Source organism: Protopterus annectens, chromosome 10.part0, assembly GCF_019279795.1.
Source record: "Protopterus annectens isolate FY-2018-M chromosome 10.part0, PAN1.0, whole genome shotgun sequence".
In the NCBI taxonomy this organism is placed as follows: Eukaryota; Metazoa; Chordata; order Ceratodontiformes; family Protopteridae; genus Protopterus; species Protopterus annectens.
Window position 1 is genome coordinate 886,645,182 of NC_056744.1, and position 25,025 is coordinate 886,670,206.

A 25,025-nucleotide genomic window follows, 5' to 3' on the forward strand; every position below is an offset into this window, starting at 1 on the left:
GAAGCCAACCACAACAACTACTTCACAGACCAGGATGATGAGGACAACAATTCTCAGATGGCGGGCGTAAGTTCAAATAATGTTCCAAAAAACTCCATGAACCATTGGGGGCAGGGGGTGAACAAATCTACCCCCAAGCAACAGAGGAAATACAACACAAGGAGGAACAACAACAACAGGAACAAGAGGTGACCTTTCACCAAAGGGCCAGTTCAAATAACCCCTCTTGTAAAGTTGTAATGAACAAAAGCAGAGATTTCAAAATTTACAACTTTACCGAATACACTATCGAACCTCTATTAGTTGAAATTTTTGCAAAAGGACTTACATTCATTTCAACTCGTGCTACTGATTTAGGGTCCTTATTACTGGACTTTAAACTTTACACTAGAAAACTCAATTTACAATTAATGTTGGGTAACGGGAACTACAATGGGAACCCAAACTTGCATATTTCTAGTACATTTAATCCTCCTTTACACCCGTCCATTTTACTATTTGAAAGAATGTGCAAAATGGACCATAGGGCTTTTATTAACCGTCAACACAAGTCTGAATTAAGGACCAACTTGAACAAGAATGAAAGAGAAGCTCTAAGCAACTTTTGACTTTTACCAGTCCACATAATGAAACCTGACAAAGGGGGTGGACTGGTCATTATGCACAAAATGGACTACAAGGAAAGAATGGGGAAGATACTTGAAAGTAACGCATGTATTAAAGTGAGCCTGAACAAACTGAACATAGCATACAACCGTATCAGAATGTTCCTGAATGATATGTTCATTGACTCAATCATCGACCTTGATATGTTTAACTATTTGTCAGTACTATCACCTAGACTACCTGTACTTTTTGGAATACCTAAAATCCACAAGAATCAAGAAGATCCACCTATGTGCCCCTTAGTGGGCGCTCGACAATCAATCACCTATTCTTGTGCTAAGGTGATAGATGACATTCTGAATAGATTTGTGGCCCTGGAACCTCAGATTTGCAAAGACTCTTGGACATTTTTGATGAGTATTAACTCTTTAGCTTATAATGAGCACTTTTGTTTTTTAACAGTGGATGTTTGCAATCTATACACGGTGATCCCACAAACCTTGGGAACAGAATGGTTATCGACCATATGAGATTTAAAGGGGCAGAACATTCAGAACTGAGATTGGTGGACGAATTGCTAGGTATAACACTGTCCAATAACTATATTACCTTTGAAAAATAATTTTTCAGACAGCAGATTGGTGTAGCTATGGGGTCCCCTTGTGGAGCTAGTTTCACCAATTTAGTCATGGCCAAACGGGAAAAAGACACCATTTTTGATAACCCTGGACTGAATGAGTGTATTTATTATTACACCCGCTTTTTAGACAACATTTTTATGATTATTATAGGGGGTGTTGAACGAGCTGCTGAAATTCTGGAGCAGTTTAATAGGTCCACCACCTTTCTCAGGTTTACTAGCAACTTCCACATAGATTCTATGAGCTTCTTGGATGTTGAACTATCTAAAGATAGAGCCCAGAAAAAATATCTAGCAAGGATTTTCCGAAAGAGTACTTACTCTAACTCATTCTTACATTACACTAGTTTTCACCCGCTACACCAGAAGAGGAGTGTAGTGAAGGGCCAACTGGTACGAGCGGCCAGGATGACTACAGAGGATGACCACTTCTTTGAGGAATGTGAACTCTTGAAGTCCATGTTCCTCAAGAGGGGGTACCCCATTGAGTTGATTGCTGACCTTATAAGGGAGGTAAGTAGTAAAAGGGCCTCTGGCCACTTCAGACCCATCCTCTCCCAAGAATGGACAGCAGCTCACACTTTTGAAACCAACGTTTCAGTAGAGATAGAACTGAGTAACCCCGTAGTTAGGAATAGTATTGGACCACAAAAGGAGCAAAATCATTTGAGATTCGTGACTACATTCTCTTTAGATTATGAAGCCCTGATCACAATACTGGGCAAAAACTGGCAGTTGTTACTGTCCGATAGGGATATGCAAGGAAAGTTGGGAGACAAACCCCTGGTCACCTGGAAAAAAGGAAGGAACCTAAAAAAACTTACTGAAAGTAGTAACAGCACTTTTAGAGGCACCCCAGGGACATTTAAATGTGAGGCATGTAACCAGTGTCGACACATTGCTACAGGGTCAAAATTCATTATTAGGGGGCGTGACTATTTCCTGAAGAACAAGTTTAACTGTAACTCTAAAGCCTTAGTCTATGTAGCATTATGTCAGTGCTGCCCTAGTTTCTATGTAGGCAAGACTGACAGTAAGTTTAAGGAGTGGATTTATGAACATGTTTTACGAACATGTTTATTACATTAACAAAAGGAAAATGGGGAGCCCACTAGCCAGACACTGCATTGAAAACCCTAACCACAGTTTCAAATTTAAGGCCATCGACTCAATTGAGATGAATAGTAGAGGAGAGGCGTCTACACTTAATGTTGGAGAAATTGGAACTTTTGTGGCAGTTTAGACTCAATGCATGCTTTCCACCGGGCTTGAATGAAATGACTTCTATTCTATGTGTGCTAAAACTAAAGAGCCTTAAGAGATAGTAGCTGCACACATTATTTTTATTATTTTTGTTGGATGGTTAAATAATAGATGCTCATTAGCCCTAGGGAGGTTACAATTGCTAAGTTACACCCACCTTTTATAGATTAAAAGAAACATTACACAACACAGTTTTTTTATGAAAAGATTACTACTTCCATGGGTCCCTGAACATTAGTTATAAGCAAAGTGAACTAACTATGATTTTAATTAATACTATTTAATTTACTATATGTTCCGTTATAAGACAACAGAACTTTGTTTTTTTTATAAAACTAAGGCACTCATTTTACCTAATGACTTAACAAAAAACAAACTGTTTGACTTCAGTATTTTAGGATTACACCTTTAAATTATGTGACTGTGCTTAATTGGCTTAATTGTATTAACAAGTATGAATCACTAGGATAGTACTTAAACTTGTTTTTTCTTTCTGAGCACTATTGTCTGAAGAAGTTAGGAGAAGTGTTTCCTAGCAAAAAGCGCTTTACACTTTGTGACTTGGATTCTGTGCAGCAGATCGTTTTTAACTTTTTATTGCTTGGCAATTACCGGAGTGTGCACCGGACTACTGACTGCTGTAAGCTTGTTTTACTCAGCTATTAAACCTTGTTGGACTTTGCAGTGTATGCTCGTCTTGTCTTGTGCTAATTCAGATCCTTAAAACAATGCCCCAATCCCCACATTTTATAGCAGCAAACTCACAGTCCAAGTATTAATTAAATAATTAAACAATTAAATAACAGAACAACTAACATTAATTACCCTCCATATAAAAGGCTATAACCATTTACTTAAAGCGCCATGCATCCATCTCTAGTTTAATAGAAATGCTACTGTTCAAACCAGGATAGATATGTGCTTGTAGCTTAAAAATCCATTTCAGTTCCATGTTATTACCACCACCTCTCTTATTCAATGCAACAGTTTGTAAAACCCTAAAACTAAATGTATGAAGTGAAAATTCTACTATGTGCTTGGCTAAAGCATTGCATAAATTCCTACGCTTAATATCATATAAATGGTGGTACACTCTATCCCTAAGACGTTTCGTGGTTTTGCCAACATAAAAACAGCTGCACCCATCACATGTAGCCAGGTAAATGAGGTTAGTAGTATTGTAGGAGGCACGAAATCTCGGTTCAAATTCATAACGTAGAGTTGGATGCTTAAACTTTTGAACTCGTGTCATACTACTACACATCTTACACTTCTTAAAGGGGAAAGTACCAAGTACTCCCTCAAGTTAAAGTGCAAGTTCTATTACCACATGATATCTGTTTCATATTCTGATTGTTCTTATATATAAACTTAGGCTGTTCTCCAACCAATTTCATAGTATCCCTATCCGCCATAAGAAAATGCCAATTTCTATTAATAATTTCATATACCCTCTTATTATCTGTAGTATATCTAGTTACATATAAGATATATCTATTATATTATATTTATATATAAATATAATATAATATAATATAATATAATATAATATAATATAATATAATATTATATCTAGTTATATATAAGATAACTATCAACACAGCTATATAGAAAGGTTAATTTGATACCAATTAATATATAAAGATGCCATAGAGGGAAACATTAAATCATTTTAAAAGTAGTAGTTATAGCAGTACTGAACTACAAGATAATAAAGTGACAAAATAGAAGACATGCAGTTTGCTTGAAAAGGAACCATATTACAAAACATACTTATTAAATAGCCATTTAACAAACACGGTTTTGACTAGCAGTACACAGTTCACTGATTTACATTTTTGCACTAGAAAAATTCTTTCTTCAGATAAGTATGGATGCACAACATAAACTAACTTTCAAAGACTTGGTAGATGATGGTTTTCCTGAAGCAGTGCAAAAGCTGTGCCATACGCACAGAAAGCATACTCCTTATTGATAAGATTCAAGCAAATCCAGAATATCAATATCGGGGCTAAATTCTCATCAGTAACACCACTTTGGACACACACACACACACACACACACACACACACACACACACACACACACACACACACACACACACACACACACACACACACACACACACTCAACTGACTGGTATTTGCCAGAAAATATTACAACAGCAGGTGCCATGAAATTCCAAATGACCTCTTTAAATCTCAGTTTGTTTTCATTTGTTTCTTCCTGAAAGTCATCACATTAACATCTTGCAACCATGGTCCCAACATTGGACATAATGATGTCACTAAGTCACTCATCACCATCCACTGCTCAATAGCGTAACACCAGCTTTGCAATTTTAATCCTAAAGAAACTGTATATGTGTGTGTGTGTGTGTGTGTGTGTGTGTGTGTGTGTGTGTGTGTGTGTGTGTGTGTGTATTTGCATGCCCACGTTCATGTGCATGTGTGTGTGTGTGTGTGTGTGTGTGTGTGTGTGTGTGTGTGTGTGTTTGTGTATATTTGCATGCCCATGTGTGTGTGTGTGTGTGTGTGTGTGTGTGTGTGTGTGTGTGTGTGTGTGTGTGTGTGTGTTGTTTTTTCTACTGTCTCACTAATGACAGAGAGTCAACATTTTACTTAAAGACTAAAATATTGTCCCTCTGTCATTATTAGAATGTTTTTATTGAAACTGGCTTTGCGAGACAGAACCACAGATAGACAGAGCTCCAAAGTGAATTTCAATAAAAAGCATTCTAAAAAGACTTGAAAATGTCTCAATGTTCCACAATACCGAGATGGCATTTTCTGTATTTATCAGATACAAATTAATATCATCTGCAAATAAAGACAACTTTTCTTCATTACCATACCAATTATATCTTTGCATTTCGGAGTCCCTAATTTTGTTTGCCAATGGCTGCCCGGTTTCTCTGTTCAGACACAAATTATCAGATAGGAGCCCTCCCACTTTAATGTTTGGCTCAGTTCTCTCATATAACCTTCTAATTAACCTTATTATCATATCAGGGAATGCAAATGTGTCCGCCTACCTATTCATAACATCCTAGCTCACTCTGTTGAATGCTTTCTTTACATCATGGCTTACCAACACCGGTGGTATTTGCTTATACTCTGCTTCCCTTTGGATCATCATTGTTCTTTTAATGTTGTCAAATGTTTGCCTCCCCTCCATGAAACCCACTATCTATATCTAATAACTTTGGGAACACCTTTGTCATTTCTTAGCCGCTATAAACACTTTATAATCAGGATTTAAAATTGAAATGGGCTTGGACTGATGCGTAATTACCATGTTTAGGTATTACAGCCACCACAGCTTACTTCCAGGATGTTGGGGTTCCTCTCCTTTTAAAATACTGTTAAACAAATCCTTCTTGATCTTTATCAATTTCTTCCCTCCCAGCTTCCTTACTTCCACAGGAATATCATTTATTCCTGGAGACTTTTCTGAAATTGTGATTATATGTCACTATACTCAGTATCCTACAGTCTGATAATAGGTAAACTGTGTCTAGCATACAAGGCATTCTCTGACCTATTACTGATGGATTTACTGCACATCAGAAAGCCAAATGGCATCAGAAATACTCAGTCCAGGGATCTAAACATCTTCTACAACATCAACAGAATGGTTTGGAGAGAGAGGTATATTTTGCAGAAGATACAACTGATATGGAACAGACTCCCACAGCCACATAAAACAAAGTTCACCTCTGTCCATTTTCAAGCAAAACTTAGATCTATGGATAGGAAACAGAAAATGTATCCCAAAACTGCCTACCATACTACTAATAGACAGATACACCTCCTAAATGCTTTACCCCATGCATGGGCCCCCACAAATTATCTATGGTATGTTCCCATTTATTCTCTTTAGGGGTCATATATAATTGTCAAACATGTGATGGGTAAGACCAATCTATAACCCAATGGGATAGGTCATTTTGAGTACAAAAAAAAGGAAACTGGCTAGGCTTAAATAGCTAGTAAGGGCAGTTAGCCTAATACGTACCTATGAACCTATGAACTTATTACCATTTTTATCTCATCTCCACCTATCTTAACTGTTAATAGTTGAGCCTCGTCTACCTCTAATCTTGAGTAGACTTTCATTTTTTGAGATATTTTTGATGGTATTTGTAGGAACTGAATGGAATGAGAAATGTTGAGAAATGAGAAATTATTTGATTAGGTAGGGACATCAACAGCTTAATTGACCTGGCTGGTTAATGACAGTACTGCCTGTATAAAGTGGGTATTGAACTGGTTGGCTAAGAATCATTATGTTTCTGTGTCTTTGGTGTTGACTGTGTAGCTTGTCCTGGACTTAACAGTTTATTGACTGAGGCTCAGAACAGTTTTGTATTATTACAGTGTCTGTTTTGACTGGCTGAGTAATTGGATTTTTTTTAAACAAAAATATCTTTATTGAATTATCATTTATGACACAGGCAATTATACATTTATATAAATAAAAAAAAATATTGACATATTTTCAGTTGGAAACCTTCTACAGCTCATATGATTGTCTATACAGTTATTGTCAATCGAACATTACATCACTCATTCACTTCCTGCCTTCCCTTAAGCCTCATTCCACCTCCAAAACATTATTTTGCATGTATTGTTCCCACAATTCCCATAGGATTTCTTATCTTTGTTGATAAGTTGTTTTGTTAGGTTTGTTAGCTGTCTATATGCTAGTGAAGTAAGATGTGTTTTATTTTTTGTCCAGACCTTACAGGCTTTATCTCTTTTTTCACATGTTATTTAGTTGCTAAGGACAGCTATTGAGAAGGGCTGGCTTTGACATTTTTTGTTGTAAGGGGGGCTAGTGTGTTTAAAACCTAAGAAGATATTATTGAACTCAGAGACAGCATTATTTACTGGAAGAGTCTTTAGTGACTCACAGTTTAGGAAATGTAGTGTATTAATAAAAGTGTCTTCATAAAAAGTAGTACATTTTCTTAGCAGGATACAATGATATACCTTGAGACTGTTGCTGTGGTGCCTTACGGAATAGACTAGTAAGTGATTACTTAGGCTTTTTGACAGAAATCCATAGGAAGAGATTTTATTTGGAGAGGATGTCAGGATCCAACTGAGGTTTGATTGTCTGGATGTGGCTTTGTTATATCTAGTCGGTGTGGTTATAAGTTGAATGTTAGAGTACAGACAGACTTTTAGTGACGCACAAAGAATGCAGATAAATATCTCAATCTATCTATATATATCTATCTACCAGGAAAAACTTAATTGTGAAGTGGCGAGTACTTACATCACGGATACTGACATCCTTTCCTTTGTCCTCAGAAACTCACAGGCAAGTCTAAAATGATGCAGTTAGCATTGTTTTGATGAGATGAAAGCTCCTGTACTTATAAAAAGAAATGTTGACTGTTGCAAGCATAGACACTGATGCGGGCACATTAATGTTATCCATACTAACTCTGAGTCTTTTTCCTTATTCTTCAAGACTGACTTTTGAGTCCCTGGTGTGAGAGATGTTGATGTGTTGCCACTTATTCAGCATGGCTCAAATGGGAATTATTTTTAATATTTACCAGAGTATGCCTCTTCTGTCTACTATTAGTACAGAGTTTTGTCTTTATTCTTCCAATGTTTCGAAGAATAAGAACTCTTGTTCTTTCTAGAAATGTCCTGCAGCATTTGAAGTTTTTTTTCCTCAGGAAAATGGGAATAAAGTGCCTTATATCTCTTTAGACTGTTAGCTTTACTAAACTTCAAACAGAGCCCACTAGTGTTTGTGCTGCGATCAGACCCCTATACAGAACAAGCAATGAGAAAGGAAATCTCTATGAGCAATTAGTTTACTGGAAGCACATTTATTTATTGATTTAAAAGTCAAAGACCTAGCCTTCTGAAAAAAAAAACAAACAAAAAAAAACTTCTCAATGCAGCTGTGTAATCCAAAATAATCAACTACATAAATGACAAACTACGAATGTGTAATGATCCTTAACCTAATGTATTCATGAAAAACATGCATCTGAGCACCTTACAGTTTCTCCACAGTGAGAAGAACTGAACAGAGTGCATTCCAGCACTACTCATATATGGGAGCTTCATGCTTCCGAATACGAATTCCTGCATTGGCATGCCACAACATAAGCCTTCACTATGAAAGCAATGATTGAATCAACACAGCTTTGCTGCTGAGTATAATCCAAACATTATAATTTATTGCTTCACTGACCCTCCCTAAAGTAAGATTTCCTTTTCGTTTTGTTATTGTTCAGTATACTTAGCTGGTGTGGACTGTATAATGCATGGTGTTGGATCTGTATCATTTTAACAGACAGAAATAAACTTCATTCTTACGTCTATTCTTTTAGAATGTATTCCCAAGGGTGTTCAAGTGGTTACTGATTTGTAAATCTTCCTGCCTAATTTAAATTATATCCAAATGTGCCTTCCAAATCAACTGTCAGAGCATTTGTATGAGTATGCATTATTTAGCTCAAACATTTTTTAAAGAGTCAGATTCTTAATATAAAGATATAGCTAGAAAATTTAATTTTAGTGAAAGATGCTAACATTTTACCCTAAAATTAGACCATCTAGTTGCACCTTGCCTTTGAAAAGTATTACTTTGCCTAGTAAGAACCTGGAATTACATTAAAGCATGAAGTGTGCAATGACTTGTCTAATGTTCTTCAAGTAGTAGTCTAATTATTTCCGGCGCTCACTGCAGCCTTATTAAAACAACACTGATTTAGATAGCAGACCTATAATTTAATCTTTTTCTTAATTGTTTACATGGTGCAAATAAGCTAGCAACGTACTTTTTGAATTAAAGTAACACTTTTTTTGTTTCAAATAAGCATTTAACAGATTAATGAGTCTTTGCAAGAACAATTAGAATAGCACTAGTTTCAGTTTAAAGCTATTCATGTATTATTTTCACCCAGGAGTAAATGACATGATTAAGTAGATGTTATCTAAACGATTGATTCCTTCTCTAAGGCTGCATTTGGTATTACTGTAAATGAACCACAGCACAAAAAGCATGGGACTAACTACAATATTGAAGTTCCAGTTGCAAGATAATTTTCATGGTATATGTTAAGTTTATTTTTTATTGGTTGCACAGACATCTTCAAAGGCAGAATGGAGCAAGTTAATCTAAACATGAGGTAAAATGTTAGCAGATACTGCATAACTCTCTGCCTAGACCTTTGCTTTAAATAAAAATGTATGTTGTTTTAATTTCTTCTTAGTTTTTGTGGGAACCTTTTATTTTTCTACTATATTTTATATCAGCTTACATAGCAAAAATATGATGTACATTTTCATGTCCTTTAAATCTGCTTACATGGTTCATTGGATTATAAAGGACTCTTTTCTATGTAGTCATAGGGACTTAGTGTGAAGTTGTGGAAGCAGCTGTGTAAATGTCATTTCCATTAGCCAAATAACATTCACATGACAGTGTTCCTTCTTTTTGCATGTGAGTGTGGAGGCCAAAGCACTCCCAACATTCTTTAGATGTCAGAGGCTTTGTCTTATTTCACCATACAGAGTGACCGCCATACTTGCAGAAGTGCAGTTTTCATAATCTTGCCTCCTGACATGGCTGTCCTCACACAGATGCTCATCAGATGTAATATTCTGTCTTAAAAAACTCCTAATGAGACTCACCTAGTGCAAAGTGTTAATAAAAGGGCAGCTATCTCATTTATTCAGAAGTCACTGGGTATATATTTCTCACCTATATATTATCCATGCCTTGTCTACAGTAGAGAGTCAATTATACAAATGTCAATTATCCAAAACATGAATTAAGTGAACCCAGTCTTCCAAAGTTTTTCGGTAGGAAAAATCATAAAGTCTGAAAATGTAAATGTTATATGTATTAGCTTGTTCATAGGTTCATAGATTAGTACTAGGCTAAGTGCCCTTGTGGGCCATTTTAAGCCTAGCCAATTGCCCCATGTAAGAATCAAACCCTGCACCTTGTGTCTGTAAGGTAAACACCTTAACCATAATGCCAACCTCCCACCTTATCTTGTGCATGTATATGCCATTCTGTGGTATCCCCATTGTCTTGGGTCAACCCTTAGGTGTTCTTTCATTGTGCTGAACCCTGAACACCTCCCATCAAAGGTGGGTGCCCAGATGGTACCCCTAGAAGGTGCCCAAACCATCTCAGTTAACTCCTTTCAACACAGAGGACCGCGGGCTGTATTCCAACATCTTCCCAGATTGCAGAGCTCCTCATTCTGTCATGGAGAATGATACCGGCTGCCCTGTGAAGGAATCTCATTTCTGCTACTTGTATCTGTGATGTCATCCTCATGTTCACTATCTAAAGCTCATGACCACAGGTGATAATGGGGACATGGACTGGCTGATAAACTATGAGGTTTGTTCTTGAATAAGTCTTAATTCACCACCAGTCTCCTGTAAATGCCTGCAATACTACAGTCACTACAGAGGGAATCAGAGACCCTCACCCTTAAAAGGGATACTGGTGCTCTCCCTGGAGCCTGATCTGGGGCTGGTACTTATGACTGAGCATCTGGTGGTGGGGTGACCTATTTAACCCTACCAGGCATAGTCCAGAAAACCTATGCAGTGCCACAGTGTGGAGTAAACACTAGCCAGGCAACTGGTAAGAGTAAGGAAGGAGCATTGCAGTCAGTGATTACGAAAATATTCTTAAAGAATGTTAATAGGTTCAATGGTTCTGAAAAATGGTATATGGTGCAACTCTATTTATTTATACTCACCAGCCGGATATTATAAAATGTCACATAAATCACCTTATTAGTAAAAGAATCCAGCAGTAGTTGAATGAATTCTTCAAAACATTTATATCCCCAGATGTTAAAAGAGACTGAATATGACTGGAAACCACAATTTGAGAAAAAATGATGGATGACAGTTCAGACTCCAGTATCTTTATTATACCTTCCCCTATACCTTGGCAGTGAGCCTTCCAATGGGTAAAACAGACTGAACAATCCTATATGACATGATTCAAATATAGTTAGCAATCACAAATGAAATACAACCATTTATCAACTGTACATCTGGTTAATTATGCAATTAAAACAAAGTTAAATATTTTCGTACCACTTCAATATTTAAGACTAATTTGTAAGGTGCAACGTGCACTGAAGCATTCATATTCACAATAGTACAAGGCAATAAGGCTTTTAGGATTATGGTTTGGGATATCATAAACATAATCCTGTCAAAAATCATAAGAGCTCTCTTGGTTTCACTTACACATGCATTTTGACAGGGACAAAATAATGCATATACCACTTTAGTCGTATGGCAACTGTATATTCGTAATACTTTGATTCCATCTTAGAACATGACTACAAACTGAACAAATAAAAACGGAAAGGAACCTGAATTCTAACTCCTTCTAAAACACTATTAGACATTAAATCTTCAAATACAGAATTTATTAGTGAGCTTGTGGCTAATCATTGTCTACACACCTCTAATTAAAACCTCCACTTACTAATTATATTAAGTAAAGGGTACTGTAGATGGTAGTTAAAAATCTAACAGCTCAGTAGATTCTAATCAGTACTTGTTATTTTATTCAAGACTTTTTTTTAGAGTTTGTGATGGCTAACTGACCTTAATGAACCCTTTATATATATATATATATATATATATATATATATATATATATATATATATATATATACATATATATATATATATATATATATATATATATATATATATATAAAATATTTTTGTATATGTAAAAGAAATCTTATTTAAACTAAAGCAGCAGATTACACTACAAGCTGGAATTCATAAAGATGAGCTGCATGCCACAGCAAGGTAACAAACTGCATATCTGGGAAGCTAGCTGTGCTCTGATGTGAAAATTAAAGAATTGCAAAGAAGCTGTAAGCCAGCAACAGTGAAGTTGATAAAGAAGTAGGTTGTGGAGAAAAACAGTACCTTTGAGATGGCTGATGTGCAAAATTGGGGGGCAGCAGTTAGCATGAGTCAACACGTTGAAGCAGGCCATCAACAAGGGCTGCATAGTAATAATTTGTAGCACATTGTAAAATATCTGTTGCCTTCTATCCAGTTACCTGGACATTTACTGTATCCTCAAAAAGGGAGCAAAGGGGAAACTAAAACAGTAAGAAATGGGAAAAGAAGAATCTCAAAAAGGGAAGTACAATGGGAAAGCAGGGCACATCCTTGTAGGAATAAATATCCCATTTTTTATATATATGGAGAGAGAAGGAATGTTGAAAAGGATAGAAGGAGAATAGGGGGAGGAAGGGAGGGGGAAGTGTAGACAGCAGATGCACACAAATACAAAACAGCACAAACAGGGAAAAATGTGCACATACTATGGGGGAGATATGGGATGCACAGAGACAATATACAGTGGACAAATGGTTAATGGGAGGAGTACACAATGCATAAGAGGTGAGTTATGTTACAATAGGAAAGAGTACACCTGCCTGAGGATAGGTTGGAGCATGGGCAATGCTAGCTGTTGGCCAGTACAGAAGGATGTCAATATAGGTTCATAGGTTCAAAGGTAGGTACTAGGCTATTGGCCTTAGGGCCTTTATAAGCCTAGCCAAACGGTACCCTGGTTTTGCCACCCAAGAAAATTATTTTCCTGTGCCCCTGTCAAGCAGAGCCACAGAAGTGATCCCTGGGGTGAATTTCCTCTCTCCCATCCAATCATCAAGATTTTTCTTGAAGAGTACTAATGAGGATCTCTGTTTGATATAGATAGGTAGTTTGCTCCAGAGTATGGGAAGTCTCTGGGGCAGGAATCTATCCCTCCAGCATGTTCTGTTTATTGTGGTGACAAGGTTTAGGTCCCTAGAGCATGTAGCTTGGAGGGATTGTGATTTCCTTAAGTGGAGCATGTCCAACAGCTCTGAGTTTGACATAGCTTTGTATGTTAGGCAGAGATCGCCACTGAGTAGGCGATATGCGACAGAGTAAAGCTGGAGTTTTTTGAGACGGTCTGCATAGGGCATCTGTTTGAGGCTGTTAATCCTCTTTGTGAGGTATTTCTGTGGCCTTTCCAGTTGTTGTAGACGTCTTGTGAGGTACAAACCAAAAGGGGTGTTGTATTCTATTATGGGTCTAATGAGTGATGAGTAGAGGGGAACAATGACTTCTTTTTTCCTGGATGAGAAACCTTTTGTGATGAGGTGTGCCACGTTGAAGGATTTCCTGACTACTGTGGTGATGTGATTATCAAAGGAGAGACTACTGTCCATCTGTGTCCCAAGGTCTCTTATCACACTTTCGGTGTTAAGTAGACTACTGCCTATGCGGTAGTTCATGAGTACAGAGGTTTTTACCAAAAGGGATGACAATGCACTTTTTGGCACTGAGCTTGAGGCCATGGCTTTGACACCAGGCATCTGTCTCAGTGAGGCCCTTTTGTAGGATGCCCACATCGTTAGGAGTTTTGATTATTGCTCCTAGTTTGCAGTCATTTGCAAACTTTGTTAGCCAAAGACCTTCTGTGTTAGCCTGTACTTCAGAGAAATAGATACCAAACAGCCATCATATAGCCATCATATAGCTGTGACAGATCAGGGTAGCCAGTGGCAAGGGCCGCACACTCCTCTGATATCCTGATGGCAAGGGATGCTTGTCAAGTACATCTGCAATGCACTTCAGGAGGGCCATGCTAGCAGAAACGCAATGGTCTATTGCACTGTCAACTGCTTCCTTCCTGCCACACTGATGGCTAGATCACAATAGGTGAAATAGCTGCACTACCTACTTGGGAGAGGTCAGTGTGCCCCTAATGAGACACTTCCAACCTTCTTACTCATCACAGCAGCCACAAGTGGGGGGGGGGGCAGTGATGGCTGATGTACCTGCAGCCCATTGGCATCATCCAGACCTGAAATACAGGGACAGTAGCAACGATGGTGTGAAGGCTGCCAGCTTAGCCAGATAGAATTTTATAGATAATTCTATCATTTGTAAATATTAATGTTAGGCACAGGCTTGTTGTCTTAAATTGAAAAACTGCTGTTAGATGTGGAACTGTAAAAAATGTCACAACAGTGCTCTCTACTGACCAAGTAAAAGCATGTTGTGACCCTTTGATCTAAAGTCGGCTCCAGCCTGTCTAGATGAAGACATTCTTTCTATTGTTTTAACCAAGAGTTAAATTGCTAGATTTAAACATGCAAATGTATTTGTATTGCTCTGCTTCCTGACCAGCTGCAAGATAACACAAGGAGATGTTAAGAACCCAGGGAAGTGTGAAGAATGATGTAATGGGAACCAGGAATGTGATTTTAAAAACCAAGAGAATCAGAGATTATTAAGCATTTTTGTCTTGACCATCCAACTCATCAGCACTGCCTGTGTTCTATATGTAAGGTATCTTAGATTTGTGTTTTCTCTTAGAAATAGCTAGAAACTAGAAATATTATACCAATTGTTTTTCTGTGATGTCAGAACTTTGCTACTGAATTATTTTTAGTATTTCTCTGTGATCTCTGAACTCTTGACTGGCACTGTGTAGTAGAAAGTATTGTTTGGTGTTTTTATTATTTATTATTAAATGTTTTTAAACCTTTCAACTGTGGCTGTTTTGTGTAGAGATAAGTTAAGCTCTAGAGTACATTGCATATTTATAGTGATTACTGTACAAGTCACTCCAAAAAAAGCCTTGACTGTTTAGTCACACTTACCAATTGGATAATAATATTACACAGTAATAATTGGACACCCTTTTAAGGGCCTTTTAGTAGCTGTAAAATATTAGTGAGTGGTGGGAAGTGGTACTACTGTATAGTCTGGGTAAAAGGGGCACAGCTGGAGAACCTGTGCCAGCCTTCCCAGGAATGTCTGTGTGGTTGTATAAACTCTTCTCAAAGTATGTGTGTGTGTCAGCTACTTGAGCAGGGACACGGAGCACTGGTTGGACAGAGAGGGTGCTGGAGGTTTTAGCTTGCCCACTGGGCTGAGATCTGGACCCTATAGCTATGCCAGTGGGGAGTCTTATTGGGGACCTGGAGAGCAAGGGAGCGACCAGCCCCGGACTGACTGTGATCTCTGTGTGCTCTTAAGGGAAATTGCACTTTACTGTGTGTATTTATTATCCTTCCTCCTATATGAGACACCCCTCACTGGTGTTAGTGGTGAGGATTGAGGATCTTTGATTGCTGGACCAGGGCACGGGCATCACATATTAATTGTTTGAAAGTGGTGGAATATCCACACCACATATTAATTGGTTGGCAAATACTAATTGGCTTGTAGTGGTGTGGGTAGAGTGAATTCCTGTAACTTGTGTATAGTGAGCTTTGCAGGTGTTTTGTACTCTAAAACAGCCACGCAGTGAATACTCAGAGTTCAGATCACAATTGTTTTATTTCTTTTGTTAGCTTAGTTAGGCAGGGTGAGCAGGCAGCATGTCAGCACAGGAGTATGAAAAGCTGACAAGGAGCCAGCTGGCTAAGATGTGCCAGACTAGGGGACTGGTGCATGGAAACCTGACTAATGCAGACCTGATTGCAGCCTTGGTTACAGCTGCATCAGAAAACAGCAACCAGGACAACAATCAGACTGGCAGTAGAGATATAATACCCTCAGAGAATGGACAGCTCAACCTTTCTACAGAGGACTTAAAAATCCATCTGGAGCTAAAGAGACTTGAGTTGGAGGCCATGCGTGTGGAAATAGAAGCAACCATGAGACTGAGGTGAAGACAATGAGAAACTGTGATGTTTGCAGGCTGAGGACAATGAGAAACTGCTACTCCTGGAGGCTGAGGAAAAGGAGAGGCAGTGGCAGCATGAGAAGGAGATGCTGACTCTTCGCTAGAGTCATGGAGGTAATGGGGAAGGAAGTAACTGCACCCCAAAAGCACAACAGGTCAGTAAATTTCTTCCACAATTTAAAGAGGGGGATAATTTTGATAGTTTCATTCATATGTTTGAGAGGGTATGTAAACAGTATGGTGTTGACCAAAGGCTCTTGGTACGGTTCCTGACCCCCTTACTCCATGGTAAAGTTGTAACTGCATTGTCAAAAATGTTTGATGTTGCATGTTTTGATTATACTGCTGTTAAAAAGCATTTGTTAGAATTGTTTAAGCTAACACCTGAAACATATAGGAAAAGGTTTCATGAGCATAGATGCAAAGCAGATGAAAGTGTGTGTAAATACGTTGCTGAACTGGGCACTTATTTCCATAGGTGAGTGAGTGGATGTCAGGTCACCACTTTTGAAGGGCTGGCAGACCTTTTGGTGAGGGAACAAGCCCTTAGCACTTTGCCTGAGGACATGAGGATCTGGTTAGCTGATAGACAATGTGCTACTTCAGATGAGTTGGGAAAGAAATGAGACCTATACGTGGCAAGCAGCGCAGCTCTGCACAGGAAAAGGGACCCCCAGTACTTCTCATGGGTCTAAAGGAACCCATGGTGGGCAGCACAGACTGCCTCAACAGAATCTGCCAGTAGCAGGGGAAGCCACTTGTCCAGGTACATGTCCAGGACCTAGGGTTAAATATTTTGAATGCAACCAGTGGGGCTATGTGGCATACAGATGTCCACAGAGACAAGATGGGGAACAGAAGGTGAGGGAGCCAGCAAGTGGGAAAGACAAAATGCCAATAGTAGGTTGTCTCGAGTCAACAAGGGTATTGAACTACCATCCTGCAGATGTCCTGATAGGGAAGGATTTGGATGAGGCAGTACCATGTGCTTATGCAGTTACACATAGTCAGGCTAGGAGATAAGCATGTGGGTCTGGTAGCCTGGGGGAGACCGAGACAGACAGCATACTTGCAGCCAGGACTGGTGAGGTGGCTACTTCAGTGAGTGAGCTACACTGTAGCAGTGAGAAGGAATGTGAGCCACAGCTGCTTGTGTGTACTGATGTTCCCTTGGACAGGGTAACTGCAAAGTTAGAGGTGAGTAGTAGTACCCAGGCTGACAGTGAGGCACCGCTGTCAGAGGATGCCAGACGTCCTGTGGAAGGGGAGCTGGGAAGGGTTACAAGAAGAGCGTTGAGACAGGCTCAGCTCTCAGACCCTGCATTGCAAGGCCTGAGGCAAGTAGCTAGGGGGGCACCTGATTCTGAAGGCAAGGGTGAATCTGTATACTGGGACAAAGGGTTTCTATACAGAGAGTGGACCCCTGAGGGAGGGCTTGAAGGTGAGCGAGTACAGCAGTTGGTAGTGCCTAGAGCCTGCTGTCTGGCACTTCTAGCCATAGCCGATGATATTCCCTTTGCAGGTCATGTGGGCATAAAACATACAAATAGGCATATTATGCAGAACTTCTACTGGCCTGGAATTTCCAGAGATGTAACAGGGTACTGCAGGACCTGTGAGCAGTGCCAAAAGTAGGCAAGGCAGGAGACAAGGTGAGAGCTCCTTTGATGCCTTTGCCTGTGATTCAGGAGCCATTTCAGAGGGTAGCTATGGATATTGTGGGTCCTCTGAGTACCCCGAGTTCCACAGGGAAAAAGTATATCTAGTGGTAATGGATTATGCTACACGATACCCTGAGGCAGTGGCTTTGTCCTCCACTGAGGCAGAGAAGGTGGCAAATGCTTTGTTAGAGATTTTCAGCAGGGTAGGTTTCCCAGAAATATTGACTGACAGAGATGCCAGTTTCATGTCAGACCTGCTGGCTTGTCTGTGGAAGTCCTGTGGGGTGAAGCACATGAAGACCACCCCCTACCATCCCCAGACTAACGGTCTTGTTGCGAGGTTAAACTCTACAATCAAGTCCATGCTATGGGCATTTGCAGATCAGTTTAAGAGGGAGTGGGACAAATATTTGCCCCATCCGTTGTTTGCTTACAGAGAGGTTCTCCAAGAACCCACAGGTTTTTCACCCTTTGAGTTGCTGTATGGGCATAGGGTGAGGGGACCTCTATATTTAATTTGAGATGAGTGGGAAGGTGAGTGTGAGTCTCATAAGGAGTCTGTTGTGGCATACATCCTAAACCTCATGACAAGGCTCAGGGAACTCATGGGCTTTGCCAAGGAGAACCTGGCAGAAGCCCAACAACAGAAAAAGGTGTGGTATGACAGGAATACTCGAGCTTGAGAGTATGCTGTGGGGCAGCAGGTAATGGTTCTCATTCCTGTCAGACAGAACAAGCTGCAAGCAGCTTGGGAGGGACCCTACAAGGTGGTAAGAAACATAAGTGATGTTAACTACATGGTGGAACTGCTAGGCAGATGGCAGGGGCACAAATTGTACCATGTTAACATGATGAAACCTTACCATGACAAGGAGGCCCTTGTGCTGAGCATTTGCAGTGGATTACAGGAGGAGTCTGAGGGAGATCTGGGGACTGATCTTCTCAGTGAGGCTTGGGCTGAAACCTCGGTGGAAGGGGTAGCAATGTCCCAGCAGCTATCTCCTACCCAGTTTAAGAAATACGAGCAGAGTTGCAGGAATTTGAGGACATGTTCACAGGGAAACCAGGGTGCACCCACTTGGGGCAGCACCAGGTGGATACAGGACCCCAAAGGCCTATTAGGCAGGCCCCTTATAGAGTACCTAACAGAGTCAAACAGACTCTGAGGGGACAGGTACAGGAGATGTTGGAACTAGGGGTGATTCAAGAGTCCAACAATCCCTGGGCCTCCCCAGTGGTGCTAGTGCCAAAGAAGGATGGCAGCACCAGGTTCTGTGTGGACTACAGAAAATTAAATAGTCACACAGAGTCAGATGCTTACCCTGTGCCTAGGACAGATGAGGCCCTAGAGCAGCTGGGTGGGGCTAAGTATCTTACAACCATTGATCTTACCAAAGGTTACTGGCAGGTGCCCTTGACTTCCAGTCCTAGAGAGAAGTCAGCCTTTGTGACTCCTTTTGGCTTGTATGAGTTCACAAAGATGCCCTCTGGGAAGAAGAATGCCTCAGCGACTTTCCAGAGTCTGGTAGGTCATATCCTAGCAGGAGCAGGAGGGGTTGCCCTTGCTTACCTAGATGATACTGCCATCTACAGCCATTCCTGGCAAGAGCACCTTCAACATGTCAGGGAGGTACTGGGCAGACTACAGAGGGAAGGTTGACCATTAAGCTGAGCAAATGTCAGGTGGGTATGGCAGAGGTCTCCTACCTAGGACATAGAGTGGTGAGTAGTAAGATAAGGCCAGAACCTGCCAAAGTGGAAGCCATTTAGGCATGGCCTGCACCTGTTACTAAAAAGCAAGTGAGGACATTTTTAGGGACAGCAGGGTACTACAGAAAATTTTTCCCCTGTTATAGTACCACAGCTGCACCCCTCACAGACCTGACAAGGAAGAACAGGCCAGATAAGGTAATGTGGACGGCATTCCAGAAGCTTAAAGAAGCTTTGGAAGGACCCACTGTTTTAGCCAGTCCAGATTACAGCAAATAATTTGTTGTGCAGGTGGATGCTTCAAACCACGGGGTGGGGGCTGTACTTAGCCAGATTTCTTCAGAGGGAGAACTGGTTTATATATCCAAACATAAATGAAAACTTAACTTGAACCACAAATATGATCAGGAACAGAAACAGGAACACCACTGGTGAGACAAAACTTCTTTAGTGGTACAATGTTCTGGTACCTCGGCTTCTTGCCTTCTACTAGAACATTTTTACATTACAATTCTGTCCCTATATATACCCTTTAACTTCCAAATCATTCAATTAATCAATTACATTCATTTGAACAATTAAACAATTATATTATTAATAAACCAGTTGTTGTGCACTTCATTCAGACTAGTATATGAAATTTCAAAACACATTCAAAGATCCATACATGCATTTTATGACTTTTAAATAATTTCTAAATTAAATTAAATGCTATTTAATACACAATTAATTCACACCACATTTTGCAAAGTTTAAAGTGACATATACTTAAATAGATCACTAATATTCACTGAGGTACTAATGAGCACTAAGTGCACTATTCACCTAATTTAAATATGCACACAAAACAATTTATATTCTCATTATACATCTCTTTGTCTCCCAACCTCTAATATTAGTCAACCTTTAACTATATAATCATTCATTTTTTCATGTTTACTACCATACATCATAAGAAATTCCTACATCATAATACTTATACTGCAAAAGTGTACGATTTATTCTAACTAAAATACCTTTAATTATCATATACTTTTTAATAACTTTATAATGATTTAGATATTCAGATTGTTTTTCAAATTTATGCCCCAAGGGTATAGTGCATAAAATTGATTATCATTCTACTCTCTAGTCTGTTCAATTGCCTTTTAAAATTCCCACAATTAATCACAGGAAGTGCTAGAATACTAAAAAATAGACTTTGTCCAAACCATGATGTTTGGACAAAAAGTGCATAGCAACGGGACTCTCAGGTTTCTGTCTTCTCACATCCCCCAGATGTTCCATAATTCTCACTTTGGCTTTCCTGGTGGTTTGACCAATATACCATGAGGTTGGATGACAATCACAACCTATTATGTACACTGCTTCACAGCTATCACAATTATAATATTCTGTGGCCCTATACAACTTGCCATTGATCTTTTCCCATTTAAATTCTTAACACAACTACATACAGAACATTTACCACAGCAGCAAGTCTCAACATTTTTACTTGTGTTGTCAAATAAACTTAAATTTGAACTTTTTTTATTATTTAACAACTCTTTTAAGTTGCTATACCTGCTGTAGGAAAATACTATACGTTTAGGAAATAATGCGCCAATGGAGATGTCCTCACAGACAATTTCCCAGGCTTGCCTGACAATTTTTTCCAAGATGAGAGAAAAGTCAGAGTATCTAGTAACAAAGAACAATTTCTCATCTTCATCCCCACTAGCTTCTAAATTATTTCTGACCATTCTTCCATGATGTTTAGGACCAGTTCTCTCTTTCTTTCCTCCACTATTTATGACCTTGTTTTTTGCTTTTTGTAATACATAATCATCAAAACCCCTGTTCTTTAACCTCATGTATTCTTCATCCTAATTGATTCTCTTTAAATCAATTTCAGAAGTATTCAAAAAATCCTTTTAATTTCACCATAAGGTAATGATTCAATCAAATGGGGAGAATGCATGCTGGTGGCATGCAAAAAGTTGTTCATTGCTGTGGGTTTCCTGTATGGTTTATATTGTACCTTTTTATCATTATTTATATAGAACATGACATCCAAAAATGGTATATTATCACTACCAATTTCCCAAATAAACCTCAAGCCATGTGCATTCTTGTTTAAAGTTTCCATAAATTCTACAAATTCAGCCTAATCACCTTTACAAATGAACAGTAAATCATCTATGCATCTCTTATAGTATACTACATTTCTCACATAATAATCTTGTGATATCATAAAATGATTTTTCAAAATCACCCATATAAATGATAGCATACAATGGGGCAAAAGCTGCCCCCATCGTTGTTTGCCTCGTTTGTAGGACAAAGTTATTTTTCCATGTGAAATAGTTATGGGTAAGACTAAATTCTAATAAAATTAACAGAAAAGCAGAATGTGGACCTTCTCCTAGTTTTCTAGCCATTGCTTCCATACCCCCATCTTCTGTTAATGTTGAAATACAAAGCAGTAACATCTACTGTTACCCAAAAGTAATCACCCTTCCATTCCAAATTCAATAACTCTTCACAAATTTGTTGAGCATTTTTAACATGTGAGGGTATGGTGATCAAATATTTTTTGAAATGAAAATCCAAACAAATGTTAACATTTTCTAAAAATGACCCTATTCCTGAAATAACAGGTCTTCCCGGAGGATTAAGCATATTCTTGTGAATTTTAGGAATGGCGTACATAAACGGATGTCTAGGAGTTTTTATAATCAAATGTTTAACATCCTTGTGTTTCAAAAAAACTAATCTTTCTTCCTGTTCCAGTATTTCCTCTAACTCTGTTGAAAATCTGCTCAGAGGATTATATTGCAATTTAACATAATAACCCTCTTCAGATAGTATTTTTTAAACCATTTCATCATATGGTGTAGTATTCATGACTACCCAATTACCTCCTTTATCAGCCGTTTTGTATACCATCCCATTCATATTTGATCTGAGTCCCTGCAAGGCCATCCATTCTGCCTTACTCAAATTATAAGATTCAAATTTCTTTACAAACTGACCATAACTATTCTCCACTTTCTTGCACATTAAGTTTTCAAAAACATTAATGGCTTGACTATTCCTAGGGGGTATGAACTTGCTATCTGAACTTAATTTGGGCATTTCCAGAAATCCATATCCTGTGACAAATGGTTCAGATAAAATATTACTTTGTCTAACATCATTTGAATCCCCTTCACCCAAACCAATACACATCTCATACATTTCATTTTTATAGATGCTTACATTCAGTATATCATCTTCATCAGAAGATTCACTCATATTTGTTACATCTACACAAGGTATTTCTTTTCCAGTATGAAAAAATGCTTTGATGTTTAACTTGCAACAAAATCTTTTGACATCAATAATCGTAACTGCCAAAGATGGAATTTTGGTGGGTACAAATTTTGTGCCTCTGAGCAAAACTTGCTCAGCAATATCAGATATATTAACATTTGTAAGATTAATAATTTTCATGGCATTGCTTTCAGTTTCATCCACCCGAGCGTTTGTAAACAGATCAACATTCATGTTGTCTTCAGCTCTATTACAACTTTCACTGCCTTCCCTGATATAAGAAATGTGAACACCATGGGGACATCTATTGTTAACATATTCATTTAAATTAAGCTGTCCCTCTTCCCCAATAGTGATTCATCAAATGCATACTGTTTCCTTCATTATTTACTTCACTTATAGTATCAAAAACATTTGTAAACAGTTCAACATACGTATTAATCTTGAGCTATATTTAAATTACTTTCATTATTCTGTGTATACAGCTTATCTAAACATCTATCACTCATATTTTCATCAGAATTAGACTGTCCCTCTTGCCTAAGAGAGGTACACATTTCATGTGGTTTTCAGACACTTTTGACATTGCATGCAGACTGTTTACATCGCAAATGGTGTTACAAATGTTATAAAAAGAAATGGGAACATGAGAATCATTTCCAAATGTAATAGAAACATTTACACCTGAGTCTAACACTTACTATTTTTGTTTCTTCCGTTGCTTTTTCCTCTTCCCGTCCTTGTTCATTGCTGTTGCTGCACCTGTACTTGCCCATTCATGGTGTTTTTGGAACTCATAGATTCATCAGAATTAACTTCCTCAAAGGAGACACTTTTTCTCCCTGAAAATTGTTCACGAAGATATAGATGAATCACGAGCCTCAGTCCCCTGCCTTTTACTTTTCCGGTGTATAGTAGCACGCCCTCTCCATAAACATACATAGACTGAACCATTTTCAAATTCTTTAATGTCTCTGTTAAGCTTTTTCTTTTTTATAATTTTTAATGCTGTTCTCTGCTTTCCGTACATTACAACTGACTTGATCAAACATTGATTTGTACCTTTGTGTTGGAATATCATTAAAAAGTGCTTCTTGCAATGTTACAATCTCAGTTTGCAGTTTCCTTTTGATCAAGACCTGCAACCAAGTAATAGTACATTGCAAGGAGGCTGGCATTGGGAGGGTGGCCTAATGATTAAGGTGTTTGCCTTACAAGCACAAGGTGCAGGGTTTGAGTCTCACAAGGGATAATTGGCTAGGCTTAAAATGGCTCGCAAGGGCAGTTAGCTTAGTACTAACCTATGAACCTATGAACCAAGAGATCACTTTCATCATTGGCAAAATCACCGGCCAGAGGCTGGTCTATTCGAAGGCCCCTGGGGGTGATCTCTAACGAAACATACTTCTCCAACTGTTTCTTATCATAAAAAATAGTTACTTCCCTGGTCATAAGTCTCTAATGTACAGAACCTGTCCATCTCACAATCTTCCGGTGTAGAACTCCAAGGGTCCCTAGAGACAAATCTCCATTTACGTTCAGCAATTAAATCCAAGAAGGAACAACTGGCTGTAATTTCTGACGTTTCAGTGGTCTCCATATTCCAAAAAATTAACTAAATAAAAACTTAACTTGAACCACAAATACGATCAGGAACAGAAACAGGAACACCACAGGCGAGACAAAACTTCTTTAATAGTACAATGTTCTGGTACCTCGGCTTCTTGCCTTCCGCTGGAACATTTTTACATTGCAATTCTGTCCCTATATATACCCTTTAACTTCCAAATCATTCAATTAATCAATTACATTCACAAACAATTAAACAATTATATTATTAATAAAACAGTTGTTGTACACTTCATTCAAACAGATTAGTATATGAAATTTCAAAACACAAAGATCCATACATACATTTTATGACTTTTAAATAATTTCTAAATCATTTTAAGTGTTTATAAATTTTTTTCAATGTTTTTTAAATATTTTTATCTCAGTCGTAGGCTCCAATCCAGGGAGGAATGCTATGCAGCTGTAGAAAAGGAATGTCTAGCCATAGTGTGCGCACTGCAGAAACTTCAGCCTTATCTGTATGGAAAGAAATTCAATGTTATGACAGA

General features: G+C 38.5%; 1 protein-coding gene across 2 annotated transcripts in view; it reads left to right on the top strand.

Annotated features, from left to right (window-relative positions):
* Nucleotides 1-25,025, top strand: part of LOC122812813 (retinol dehydrogenase 8-like) — a 157,778-nt gene that overhangs the window by 122,788 nt on the left and 9,965 nt on the right. The window lies entirely within an intron of this gene.